Here is a 14,874-nt window from a genome sequence, read left to right on the forward strand (position 1 = left end):
CGTCCTACATAAACATTTGTTTAACATCCAGACACCCGTGTTTACAAAAACTTCTAAGACCTCGTGCACGGCTCCCATAAAGGCGGGTTTGAGTCAAATAAAGCTAAATACGAAACATGTGGCAAAGAGACATACATGAGTCCTTGGCATACCCTGTGAAGTGCTGCTCTGTTTCTTACCATCGAGTGGGTACGTCAATTATTGCCATAGGAAAAAGAAGCACGTCGTGCTACTATGCACCAAAAAGATTTAACTCTACCTAGAGCGAAACGTGTTATAAAGTCACAATAGTCACGCAGTGTTTTGTCACACTTCAACTGAGAGCCCTCAAGTTTCAGAGCGTGATAAAACACTAAAAAACTATTCCTACGTTTACATTTATTTGTAGTTCACGTTTCCGTTTTAGCCACCAATTGCGATATTTATAATATGGGTGACAAAAATCAACATGGCTATCCTAGGCTGTATAAACACTTATCATCAAAATGCAGCCAACCAATCACTAGGTCCTTCTTATTAATCTTTATCAATATTATAAATGCGAAAGTGTGTTTGTTTGTATGTCTTTCCTTCACGTCCTAACTAAGCAACCAATCGACTTGATTTTTTGCATCGGGTTATTTGAAAGGTCGGAGGGTAACATTTATCCCTGAAAAAAAACGGTTCCCGCGGGTTTCATAATTTTTACTATCAACCCATTACCAGCTTATTGGGCACGGGTTTCCCATTCTGTTACAGTCAGGTCCACGCTGTAGTACCCCACGCTGGCCAAGTGCGGATTGCTATACGACTTGAGACTTCTTTGGATGGAGTACTGTCGATGGTTTTCTTCACCGTTGAAACAAGTGATACTAATTTCTTAAAATGGACATACACCCGAAAAGTTAGAGATGAGTGCCGCAGATCGAACTCGGTTATATAGGTAACATGAATATTTTAATTTCAAAAAAGGAAACTCAATAATATAACGTATTCATTTTAAATGGGCTTCTGTGAGAGCGCTGTAACCAGATCAGACTTATTATTATCATTATTGAATATTTTCATTGAGAAACTCATTATTTTATAATAAGCTTTCACCAGCAAGTTTTTTTTTAAGAATTTTGCAAATATGTTTATATTTTCTATTTCTTTGTCATGTTCGATTCCTTTACCTTTACCGCCTAGTCGTTCGGATATTATTTTGCTCAGACCACCAGTTTGGTGATGGTGAAGGTAATATTACCATTCACCAACACCAAACAATGATGTATATGCCACCTAGCCCCAAAGTAAGCGTAGCTTGTGTTATGGGTACTAAGATGACTGATGAATATTTTTATGAAAAATATACATAAATACTTATAATATACATATGAAACCCAGACACTGAAAAACATTCATGTTCACATTTTCCAGTTGTGGGAATCGAACCCACGGCCTTGGACTCAGAGAGCAGGGCCGCTGCCCACTGCGCCAATCGGCCGTCAAGTAATAGAGAAAACGTCAGCTCATGTGCTAAATTTATTGGTCAATGCACGGCTGTCGTAAATATTTTGGCTGTCAAGTACACGTACAGCCAGTAGAAACCGTGAGTACGAAAGGTTTACACCCATGTAAACAGTGTCAGGACGGGACGTGTATTAAGCCTCCCGAAAGCCTTCCCGCCCTCATTAACCTGGTAACGGTAACGCTGGCTCGTAACGGCTAATGGAAATTTTATAATAGCGTTACTTCATATGGGTCAATCGAATATGAGCTTGCGGAGCATAAAAATGATGTTATAGCAGAATTAATATTGCCAATGGCTTCTTACTCGGCTATGATCATGTGAAACTTAAAAGTACTTTCGTCACACTTGCTCGTAACGTGGACAATCAAAATTACCAATTTAAATGGTTTTCACATTTTAGCCGCTTCTTTAGGGGTTTGCAAATACCACTCCTGTATTGCCAAAAAAAACAAAAACAGTTTAGTTTTATTTACAATAGATAGATAGATAGATTTAACGTAACATAATGAATAAGAAAACGTGGTGCTGTAGCTGTTAGTCTTCGGATGTATTCGTATACATGCAAGGAAGTCGAAAGCGTTGACGTGACGGCGTGGACAGCGTCATGCCATTTACCGTGACGGTATACGGGTCGATTTTATTGCCATGGATGTTTTACATCAATAAAATAGACTCAACTATTGCAAGTGTACTTATCTTGTACCAAGGGTAACAAAATAGTGTGTAGTGTGTCGAAATGTTCGTGAAATACCGACAAAAAGAACACGAAAGCGGGTAGTCAGATTCTGCCCGTGACATCCAACTTGACATCTCGTGCCTACGCAGGCCCGTCGTGACCACGATCCATGCAACTGGGTCGAAATATCGACAAATTCAAAATATTATCGTGGTATGTACCCGTTTATCTATGCTTAAGAAACAAAAATTTACCTACGAGTACCTAAATCACTCTTTTACTTAATTTCTTTCCTTTTATCAGTAGCAGAAACTAAAAGACTAGGTACTCATATGAATAATGAAATTTAAAGTGAAAAACACGTGAATTCTTCACAACATGTGACGGCAAAAAGCGAGGACTGCATAATGCGACGCGACGCCGCGCCGGCCCCCGCATTGCAAATGCAGCACGCGGCGTGCGTCGCGTTGGGGACTTTATTAAAATAGTTAAAATAACGGGTTTAATGCGATCACTGGGGCGCGACTTATGCGGTTTGTGAATAAATTCATTAGCCACATTTTATGTGTAGCACTGTAAAATTTGGTCTAAAGTGCCAATCTCCTAACTCCGGCCTGGTACTGAAATCTCTTTAACAGATAAAACACAATACCTACCAATTGTGATCCGTACTTAAATCTGCTAAACAATAGACTAAAGAGGCAGTCAACCATAGAGTTCATAATAATTTGGCGTATTTTTGCTTATGTAGAAACGTGTGCGAAGACGTAACTAAACGGCCTTTTCAATACTCAAAGTGCCATCGCAGCACTTCTCACGTGCTGTAAGTAGTACGCTGGCTCACGAACAAAAGTGCCTTTTGGCAACTTTCCAAATGCGATCAAATCGAATTTCCCCTCTGGCAAGACAAATTTCTTTTCCTCGTTTACCTTTTAAACCTTGTTTTTTGATAACCAAGAATGGCTGTATTTAAGGGCTTCTCTCGTTTTACGTGTTAAGTTTTTTTGTATTAGTACAGCTTTTTGTGATAGATGCTCGTCAGGGGAAGGACTAACGCAACGCCTGCCTGCCGCTAAGCAGTATTGTGTTTTGGTCTGGAGTTCTGGAGAGACTGATTTCGAATCCTGGCACGCACCTCTTACTTTCGGAGTTATGTGCGTGTTAAGCAATTTAATATCACACGCATTAACGGTCAAGCAAAAAATCGCGAGAGTTACCGACATGAGAGTTCTCCATAACGTTCTCAAAGGTGTGTGAAGTCTACCTTACCGAACTTATCTTGCTTGCTGGCCAAAACCCTGCTCATTTTATGAGGTAATATGCGTTGCAGTGAGCCGATACTTGGTTGATGACGATGATGATAATGGATATTATAACGCTGAGGAGTTTGTTTGAATGTTAACATGCGCTAATAATATTTATTAGATACTTGTTCCTTTTCAGCTTTCACTTGAATATCGTCATGTGGAATAGTTATATCAACATATTACATTATTAATATATATATATATTATTTAAGGTATTATTTTTGTTAATTATACATATAATATTATTATTCAATGAAAATAAAGCTTTATTTGCTATGCTTCGCGAAAAGAAAATATCTCCTCCATCTCCATCCCTGGTTCGGAGCGAAACGAGCGTTCTCTTATCGGAGTATATCAAATAAAGCTTAATTTACATTCAAAGTGTTTACATATGACAACCCTGTTATTATATTGAAGATAAAAGACCGTCACGTGTGCAGTACCTACGCTTCGCGTCGCCTACCTAATAGTGCCAGTAACTTTATTTTAATTTTGGGCTGTATTTGATTTCTGTAAAAAATTATGGCAGTGGTTTACTCAAATACTATTAGCGTTGCGGTTTCACAGATAAGTCCCACAGACAGTCAATAATGTACCTCTGAAGCCTCTTAAGTAATATTTTGGTATTCATTTACACGTATCCTCATCATCATCATCAGCCCACTCCTCTTAGAATGAGAAAGGCTTAGGCCGTAGTCTACCATGCTGGCCAAGTTCAGATAAATAGACTTCGCGCCATACTGGAGAACTCTCAGGCATGCAGGCTTCCTCACGATATTTTTCTTCACCGTTTTAAGTAAGTAATATTTAAATTGCTTAGATTAAACGTTGTATATTATTATAATAAAACACGAACATACGTAACAGTTAACGTATTACGAAAAGTAAACGTCCATCGGTTGAAATAATGTTAAGGATGATCATAACTCCTACGCCACGTTTGTACAGCGTGATGTAATCGTTTTGTGTTCGTTCGGAATATGTTATTAGGGTGTACTCGTTTTCATTGAGCACAGTAATATTTCAATTCACGAGAGCAACATGATCAAAGTTTGCAAGTTGTTGGAGCGCCGTCGTACTCGTAAATTCCGCGGGAGATTATAATACTTGAGCAGTTCGTGTCGCTGACAGCGTTTGTGAATTCTTAGCGCTTACACTGAACTTTGACATACTTGCAAGCATTATCTCTACTATGAGGGATAACAACTTTGCGATATGTTGTACTTACCTCACTTTATAACCGACTGCGAAGATAATGTTTTAAGGATGAATTATCTTTGTACGTATTTTTTTACATGGACTCAGAAAGCAGGCTCGCTGCCCACTGCGCCAATCTGCTATCTGTATGTCGTATGTGGCATTGTATTTCCTGTACGGAGTAACCGATAGTGATTGGATTTTTTGTGCGTAAAATGTGAATTAGTTGGGAATGTTCTTAGGTGTAGAATAATTTACAGTTTAAGGGTTTTTTAAATATTAATTGTAAATGTAGATGCTTCCATCAATCGAACAATAGAAAAATTTATTGCAACAAATAAACAACATAAGAAAACACATACAGTACCTACAGTGCTAGAGAGACAAGGCGGCCTTATTACGTAAAATGTTATTTCAAAGGCAGCCTAAGCGATGGTATGATTGTAAGGTGCGATTTTAAGGTATCAAACCGCGTCTAATCTATCCTATCCTATCTACTTAGCCTACTAACATCTTAGACTGCATATCAAATCAAATCAAATCAAATCCTTTTATTTGCATAAAACATTGTAGGTATACATGTTTAGTCATAATATATGACATGCAAATCTTAATTTAAACAAATTCATTTATGTAATAATTAATAAAACATCAAAATAATCGGCTGAATATAATAAAATTTCATTAATTTTACTGTATTTACATATTCATAACACGTTGTGGAATAAAAAAAGGCACTTACTCGTTTATTTTGATTATGGGGTGCCAAAAGATAAGCCTTTATCAGAATATTAACATTCTTATACGTTATTTATTAACTTGAATTATGGCCGTAGTTAACAGGTGGCGAACTGTTATGTGCACAATATGCAATAGGCTAGATCTTAGCTGTAACACCTGTTGAAAATTAAATAACAAAAAAGCTTCCTTTTTGCTCTTTTTTACAACGTTTCCAGATAATATATAACGGGTAAAATCATCCAGTGGGCTGGGGCAGATCGGGGGCAACCAAGTCCTGACACATTACAATGTAACAAAATCCTCTATCGTAGCTCACATTTTCAGTTATCACAGAGAGGAATAACGGGACTCTTCAAAAATAACAGCAAATCAACCTGGATGGCTGAAAGTATGCATACATTGTATACGCAATCTCACAACATAACATCAAGCCTGTAAACTCGAAAGGTTTACGCACACGTTTTCATGCCTTAAACATAAGCTGTTTAAAACAGTGTTTCTCTTTTTAACACAGCATATGTATATCTAGATTACAGGTACATATGGCTGAGGACCTACGCCTCAGATTGATGGATACAGGGTGGTACGCTGCAACGTGTTCCTTGCGTGCTCAGTTTAGTGTTGCCCGATTTATAAGCGATTGTTTTTCAGTTACTATCGGGTGGACCATCTGCGTGATCCGTCAATTATTATTGTATTAAAAAATAGTCTGTAGACGAAACAGTACAGCACCCTAAATGACCCTCTGAAGAGCCGGTGTTCCCAGAATCTGATAAGTGATAAATTCCCTGTAAAGATTCATAACGAACAATGTTATTAGTGAATGCAATTGGAGCAGCAGGCTGTTAGTTTGATTCCCACACCTGGAAAAGGTTTATGTTATGAACGTTTTGTATATTTGTCATAAAAATATACATCAGTCATCTTAGTACCCATAACACAAGCTACGCTTACTTTGGGGCTAGATTGTGATGTAACTTAGGACCTGAAAAGTTGTCACTTACAATGGGCCTCATAAAAATGCTCAGAGTTACTAAACGGGCGATGGAAAGAGCTATATTAGGAATATAAAATTGGAAATGAGAAGATCCGTAGAAGAGCCAGACTTACCGAAAAATATCAGCGAGTTGCGACGCTAAAGCACAGAGCTCGGAGAACCGATTGATGTTGGAGTCCTAAAGTGCTGGAATGGTGACCCCGCACTGGTAAAAGCAGCTAGGTCAGCCCCCTAACCAGGTGGACAGTCGACATCGAGCGAGTCGCTGGGAGCCACTGGAAACAAGCGACCCAGGTTTGAATGACAGGTGGCCGGTCTAGCTGTGAAAACGTGGAGGGTGTTAGTTGAAGCTAGATCAGGTCATGTTGAAAAAGAGACGAGTTTCAGATCAAATTAAATCGCTGGCGGGCAAAGTTCAAATAGCTACTTCATTTTAACTGTGAAATTACAGTACTTAATTATTTTTAATTTTATTTGGAACATCCTTCGAGAGAATATCTTCATATTAATTAATCACTGAGCCTTATTAAATTACAGCGATATTAAGGAATCTAATATTTGAAGCACCTCGGAGGAGCAAAGAGGGTCCGATGCAAATTAGCAAAGTGAAGGAGCGTTTCCACACTTCAATGAGTATCCCTAGTTTCAGAAAAGGTGATTTAGTATTGAGTATTGATTAGCTGTCAAAATTGACCTCTTAACACATTATAGATAAATGATTTATTTAAAAAAAAAATGTTAATTCTTGGTGTGATCATAAGCCTTAACGTGGTCTTCGAGGCTCGGAATTATATAAAAGAAAATCCATACAATACAATGTTTGCGATGAACGTTATACTCTTCTAGGTACATTATTTTTCTTAGCTAATCTTATTGATTTCGTTATTTATTAAAATAAACTACTTATAATTTTAGTTAAAAAATAAGTTATAAAATCGGGTACTATGGATAATATTTACAAAAATATATGCCGTATAAGCGAAGTGCTGTTTTTTTTAAAGGCGAAAACCATCGGCTATAAACAGAGCAACATTTCGCAGGGCTTGCATGCCCTGGAACACGTCTTGAAGTGCCACCCTTGTCCAAGCCTAGTATCTGTAATTACACCAGCAACCACAACTGGAACACACCAATGCAGTTTGGCGCTACAAATAAGTATGGCGGTAACAAAAGCCTATGGGCGTATTGAAAACAACAAAGCTATTACGCTATGGGCGTCTTTTGTGTCACCAGATGCATGAATCAATATCTTCGATCAATTATCCGTTAATCATTCGTGTTGATCGAAATAAATGAAATTCGCATAGCGTCTAGATTCAACGGGATGCCAAGTCAACAAATGATTAAAACTGGCTACAGACTATCAATAGTTTGATTAGTTGAAAGCGCTGGCGCGTGTGATCGGTGGAATCTTCATTACAATTTTAGGTCATGACTAACTAAATATAAACTATTTTACTTAAATCATATAAATGGCGATTTTCTATGACTGCGGAATTTCTGTTAATGATATTCAAAACCTGATCAGGAAATAAAAAACCTCGCCAAGTTGCGAAAAAAACTATTTTATCCTGTAGGTACCTACTACACTTTCTGTGTCAAATGTATTGGCATGCAAATGTGGCGCCCTCAGAACAGGTTTTTTTTTATTTTTCTGGTCAGGCTTTACTATCTGTAGTTGATAACTACTATAAAGCTTGACTGGTTGTTTGTACGTTTAGAACTTTCAGTTCGGATTGATACAATATTTGCGGTAGGTAGTTTATTGAGAGCCGTAGCCGTAGGATAAAGCCGTAGCATTGCGCTACAACTCGTAGTTGTAATATATATCCTGTTTTAAATACAGAAATTTATACAGAATTCTATGGAAATCGACCATCATTATTTTTTCATTATTATTCAAGACAGTTAGAATAGTTTTTAATTAGATAATAATAGGTACTAATAATAATAATAGGAGGTGAAGCAATGACAGCCAAATACGAATCCCAGCCTCTAATTTTTCTAAGTTATTTTCGTTTCAAGAAATTAAAATATTACTAATATTACAACGGTGAAAGAAAACTCGCGATGTGTTTTTGAAAACTCTCTGGAAACCTGTATGACTGAGAGTTCCGTGCCCTGTAGGGGGCTGGCAATGAGGATGAATAGGAATTAGTAAGAGTAGAGAGAAGAGAGTAAACGGCTATAATTACTTCTATGGGATATTCGTCAGCTTTAAGTTAAAGCTGCAGTAAGGTTACCCACTTCGTTACTTACTTCTGAATTCTTCTGAATCCGCAGCAGAGCCATCCGTGAATTCCTAAAAGGAAGCAAATAAAGCTGTGTGCCCACCGAGCGTTCTCTTTAAAAAAATCCAGTAGGTTGGCCCGCAGCCAGCCCCGCTTCGCTGCACATCACTCTATTACACTAGCCGAGTGTGTGCACGTGCCTTTGTGGCTGCAGGCAGCGCATGCTAGCGACATGTCGTTTGACTATTATGAATTCTTTTTATATTTGTTTCTACATATATTTCGTAAACGAAACGTGTCTTAAAATTAATAATAAATATTTAAATTCAAATTCAAAATTCATATATTTCAAGTAGGCCTAATTTATAAATACTTTTGAAATGTCAAGTCAGTCTGTTTGTATTCACTCTACCACCGGTTCGGAAGGCAGATTCCACTGAGAAGAGCCGGCAAGAAACTCAGCAGATTGCTCTTTTCCAACATCATTTTATAGCTTAACAATCTTTAGAATTTTTCTGTTTTGTGAGAGATGAGAGCGGAGTGGCCTGCTTCCAAGCAGCCTTGTCGTTAAGTAATTCATCAATCATGTAGTAAACATGATTTGATAAGTGTGTTGTTTAAACTTAGGTAAAGGTAGATCTAATATTACCTTCGGTATCATGTTATAAAAGCATAAACCCTTCCCACAAAGGATTTCTGTATCGCACAGCTCTTTTCTGCAGTATAAATAGAATCAATGTCATAATATCGGTATCATAAGAGGGCTCAGAGACAAACAGCGGGCGATGGGGAGAGCTATGCTCGGAGTATCTCGACGTGATCAAATCAGAAACGAGGAGATCCTTAGAAGGACCAGAGTTACTGATATAGCTCAAAAAGTCGCGTAGCAATGGGCGTGGCACATAGCTCGGAGTACTGACGGACGTTGGGGTCCTAAGGTAAAGTAATGGCAACCCCGCACCGGTAAACGCAGCGTAGGTCGCCCCCCAAAGAGGTGGACAGATGACATCAGGTGAGTCGCTGGGAGCCGCTGGAGGCAACACTCCCAGGACCGTGTATGGTGGAACTGCTTACAAAAGACCTATGTCCAGCAGTAAACTTCTATAGGTTGAATTGATGATGATTATGAAACTCTCATTGGAATTGTTCCTTTTTTACAGTTTAAAAAACATAATTAATGATTTAGTAGTCTCAGACAAATTGAAAAGAAATAGTATATCATAGCGTTTCATTAATTATACCCATCTTTGTTGAAAAATCAAGTCGATTCAATGCTGGTGCTTACATATGAATTCCTAATAAAACATGATTAATTTATTCAGATTGACTACACAAACTTTAGTTAATCTATCTATAAAAACTTAAAAAAAAATATTATGCGACAAAAAGACGCTACTGTGGGATTACTCGTGACGCGGCGCGCAAAACTGCACGGAATTTTAATTCTTCCTGCGCCCATTTTAATGATTATAATAGAAAGTGTAAAGCGAAGGAAGAAAGTAAGTAAATAGCTTACAGTAATTTTAATCACGGCGCCCAGCGTTTGCACGTGAGTTTTATTTTTAACGTCGCGTTGAGTAATTTAAGTTACATTTAAAACTCGGGTTGCCTGAATTTCAGCTATTGTAATTAAAAATAGAATTTAGTTTAAAACTGTGTATTACCAGGATTTAATTTATACCTATTACCTTCTTAGGGGGCCACCTCGTTTGGGAGCCGACATACGCTGCGTTTACCGGTGCAAGGTTGCCATTCTAGCACCTTGGGACCCCAACGTCCATCGGTTCCCCGAGCCATGTGCCCTGCCCTTTGCCATTTCAGCTACTCTACTTATCGCATATGTTATCTAAAAAAGTAATGCTGTTCATTGGTAAACGTAACACGCAATATCAAGATCGATTTGGCTATTTTTTGTTCTTTAAAATATTTGTAATAGACCGAAAACTGTTTGGTTTTACGGAAAAAAAATAAGACACCAGCACTCGACTGTAACAACACTCATAAAAAATCTAAGTTTTAGAATTACGATTTCAGTCTTTCATTACAGCTTTATCATTATGATCCCCGGTCAGAAAATAAAAAAAAAAATGATAAAAAATTATATGTACTAAGATTATAAAGTAATTTGGTCCAGACAACGTCTGGCAGGATCAGCAGTTGCCCGCGTGCACCTGAACTATTACACATATAGATAGATATCAATCTTTTCATAATTAAATTAAATAAACACCAACAATATAGAGTAGTTATTACTAACTTCTTTAAATAGTATAAAGTGATAACAATAGTAATATGTCTGCCATTTATATGGAAGAAACTTATTTTTCCCTGAAATATTTTCTTTAATCACTACTCACTGAAAGCCTTTTCATAATCCTTCCACAGAGCTAATGAATTCGAAATGGCATTAGCGATTATTGTAGATATGTTTTAAAATTATTATGATAAAATTGTTGCAGTATTTCATACTTCATAAAAAAAACTAAGTTCGAATAGAAATACGCAATGCAGCTTACTTTTCATAATTGACGTCACTGGTAATCAGGTCGAGTTGTATTGAAGAAGTTGTGTTTAAACAAGTTAAGAGACTTATGACGCTCTTTAGCGCATCGGCGGGTGCCCAGGCTAAGCTGGGCTAATTTAAAGTGCCTTAAGTCATCTTAAGACTGACCGTGGCTAGTTTTTACTCCCACAAAGCTGTACCGCCAAGCGAATTATTGTTTTGGTACAATAATGTAAACTGTGTACTACTATGGGTTTTAAAGTGTCACACTTACAAGAAGTTAAGAAGAGATAGGGGAATTTAGTCAAGGAAACCATGATTTACATTTAATTGCATTTAATTTTTACTTATTTATATAAATTCAAAAGTGTGTTTGTTTGTCCGTATTTTATGCGCTAACTAAGCTCTCGACTTGATTTTTTGCCATAGAGTTTCCCAGAAAAACAAACTGCTCGCGGGAAATAAACAAAATTAACACGGCCAAATTTTTTAATAATTATATAATCTACAGGGTAGGCGGTAATCTATAAATAACAGAAGTAATCTTCGGAATGAAGAATAAGAAAAAGATTTACAATTTTCCTAAATAGCCATATAACTAAATAATCTTATACCGTTCCTTTACTTTTTACAGGTTAACTCAATTCAAACACTGTAATAATGCGAGACAGTTAACGCATGACAATTCTGGGATTCCACAAATCATGTTATTCAGAATGTCAGGATAAATTCAATTACAATCGAGTGTTTATTTATTTAAAATTTACATATGAATGCACTTCAAAATAATGAATATTAAAATGCAGTATAAAAGTCAAGCAATTTTAATTTACAATGTTGACATAATAATAAACGATGCTCATTACAAATTAATGCAGCACGCCCCTCTCATTTACATGCGCCCCGCGAACGCCTCTTAAATATAACTCGACGTAAATAGAAGCGTGGAACATAGTATATATTTACATAAACAGAAGCAAAACCACTCTATGACATCAAGTGTTAACTTCATCATATTGTCGTACTAAACCAAACTAATTATATAAATGCGAGTTTACGTCTCTTTATTATATATTCGTGCTGTGTCGTGACGTATCATATCAGTTGCGACAACCCCGTACGAGGTGACTAAGGGAATATAGCTGAGAACAGGCAGCAGCATCCTATGTGCTACTACTACCATCTCCTGCGATCACCAACCATAAAAAGAAATTATAAATTACACTATTCAGATTTTAGCACCTCATTTTAATACCTCTCGATTCCTCGAACCTTCCAAAAAGTCTTATAACATGCCGTCGTTTTTGCGTCAGGTGTTGAAAAATGCATCAAAATCCGACGATATAAAAGAAAAAACAGACGCAGCTAAGATTAGATTAATTAATTTCTACGTAGTATAAGATGAGATTTATGCTACGTAGGAATTAAGCGTATTTAATTTAATTCACGCCGCAACGTATCAACGGATTAATGTAATTTTATTAATAGACACAATTTTAAAAGCATTCTCAATTATATTACACGAAAAACAAAACGATGCGAGAGCGAAGAGGTCACTGGCATAAGAATTAGTACGGATTAACATGAGCAAATTTTAGGACTTTAGTTATTGAACAGCCCGCTCTGCGCATTGTTCTAATGCCTTAAGCCTACATTTGCATACAGCCAGCCTAACATGGCTCAGTCGTTGCAAAACTTTACGCGTACATTCAGTCGTAGTAAGTAGAGCATTTCGTGACAGAGCTCGTCCGGGGAAATACCTACTGCTGCCGTGCTTATCTCTCTGCCACTAAGTACTGCTGTGGTCCGGTCTGGAGGACGTTGATGATGGTGTTGTTGCAGGCACATGAGGCTGGACACCTACGCTTCAGGTTGATGGGCACAGAGCGGCACTTTGCAGGCCATATGGGTTTCCACATGCCCTTTATCTTATTTACGAACTTTACATCAATATTTTTCGGAAACTTTTGTTTTATTACACTAAAAATTGGCCCTTTACTGCACTTACCTAAGTAATTAGTTAGCAACCTGACGCCAAGAGATTTTACGTTCCGGTACGATCTCGCGTAGAAACGGTATACTGGTTAGCCCGTCATACATAGGGAGTACTAATCTTAAAATCTATTTACTTAGAGTTTCATGCGTTAAAACTGTTTTCAAGGATCTTAAAATTAAACCGTAGTTTTTAATTGGCAGCTTTAGCTCACAAACTTAAGGAGCCTAGAGGCTAGAACTACTTAGTTTATTTTTAAATGCGGCAACTAAACTAAGCGTTCTAATAGGATTAGGATATTTATTCCAGCATTTCCTAGCGAGTATCTTGTTCAGTTGGCCCCATTTCAATTGTATGAAAGGTACATTGGCTCTCATAAACATACAACAGCAAATAAAAGAAGGGCATTGAAATTTATATCATTCGGAATGTACTTTATTGTGCCATAACAAATCTTGTATGTTAACGTTTTTTTGCTATGAATAGACGGTACAAAACTTATTTTTGTGTATATTTTATTTTATTTAGGCTACAGTGGCATTATTATTTTATGTTTGAAGTGACGTTTTCTGAGGTCGCAGTTTATTTTTTTTTGACGAAAGTTGAGTGCAATTTAAAGGACGCGTCACGTTGAAACACATTGCGTTACATGAAGGAGAAAAAATGTATAGCGTAAGAAAAAGGAAAAGTAGGAGAAAGAGAGCAATAAATGTCTTATACCTACAAATCTACAAATCTGGTACCAAAAGTGGTGGTACTCTGGGAATGAGCAAAAGAAAGCAATCTTACACAAATACTTACTATATGCACAACTGAACTGAACTGAGGTGAAACATTGCCAGCACATCACATTGTAAACTCGTTGTATCATTAATATTTCAGCAATTTCACGTTTATAAGGTTTCTGAATGCGATTTTTTTTGCAGTTTCGATCTACCTTTGAAAGTAGATTACTAAATGGCTACAGTAGATACAAATAAAATATATATCAATTTCACCATAGGCAGAGTATTATATATTACACCATAAATAAACCAAGACTTCGGCCCGCGATAGCGAAAGACACATTTTGAAATAATCGATGTAATTTTAAAACGAAATATATTCTGTTTTAAGTTTATCTTCTTTATTTTACTGACAAATGGACGAATGTCGACCACACGCTATTCGAGTTTACTGTTATTTGATAGAAACAAAACAGAGCAGTAAAATAAATCAGGTAAGTGAATCTCCGTATTGCACGTATTTGTTCAGCAGCGCCATGAATAAGGGATGAGAAGTCGACAGCTATATATTACCAAGACGACTAGCCTCTATTTCTTTGGTTATAAGGATGAGAATACTGCGAATAATTTGAATAGTAGGTAGAAGTGTACGTCTATGGGCTATATTCGTATTGGATTCAACCTTTTCTCCATGACTACATTAGAATGCATTTTACTGCACCGTTGTTGCGGGATCGAGAGGCGTCCGTATTGTGCTACGGCGTAATATTATGTGGAATTTGATTTTGTGCCTTGATTTTAAGAGATCCGTTTAGTCAAATGCGGTGATAGTCTAGTGGTTAGGATTTCGTCTTTACTTTCTGGGGGCCGAGTTCGAACCCCTAACTTTTCTAACATAAGTGACTCTATTGATCACTTGCGTTAACGGTGAAGGAAATCAACAAACTTGCATACCTGAGTGGAGAGTATCATGTCTCATGTTTGTTAACATCTTAAACCAATTAATGTGTGT

The sequence above is a fragment of the Pararge aegeria genome, chromosome 3 (assembly GCF_905163445.1).
Source record: "Pararge aegeria chromosome 3, ilParAegt1.1, whole genome shotgun sequence".
Classification (NCBI taxonomy): Eukaryota; Metazoa; Arthropoda; class Insecta; order Lepidoptera; family Nymphalidae; genus Pararge; species Pararge aegeria.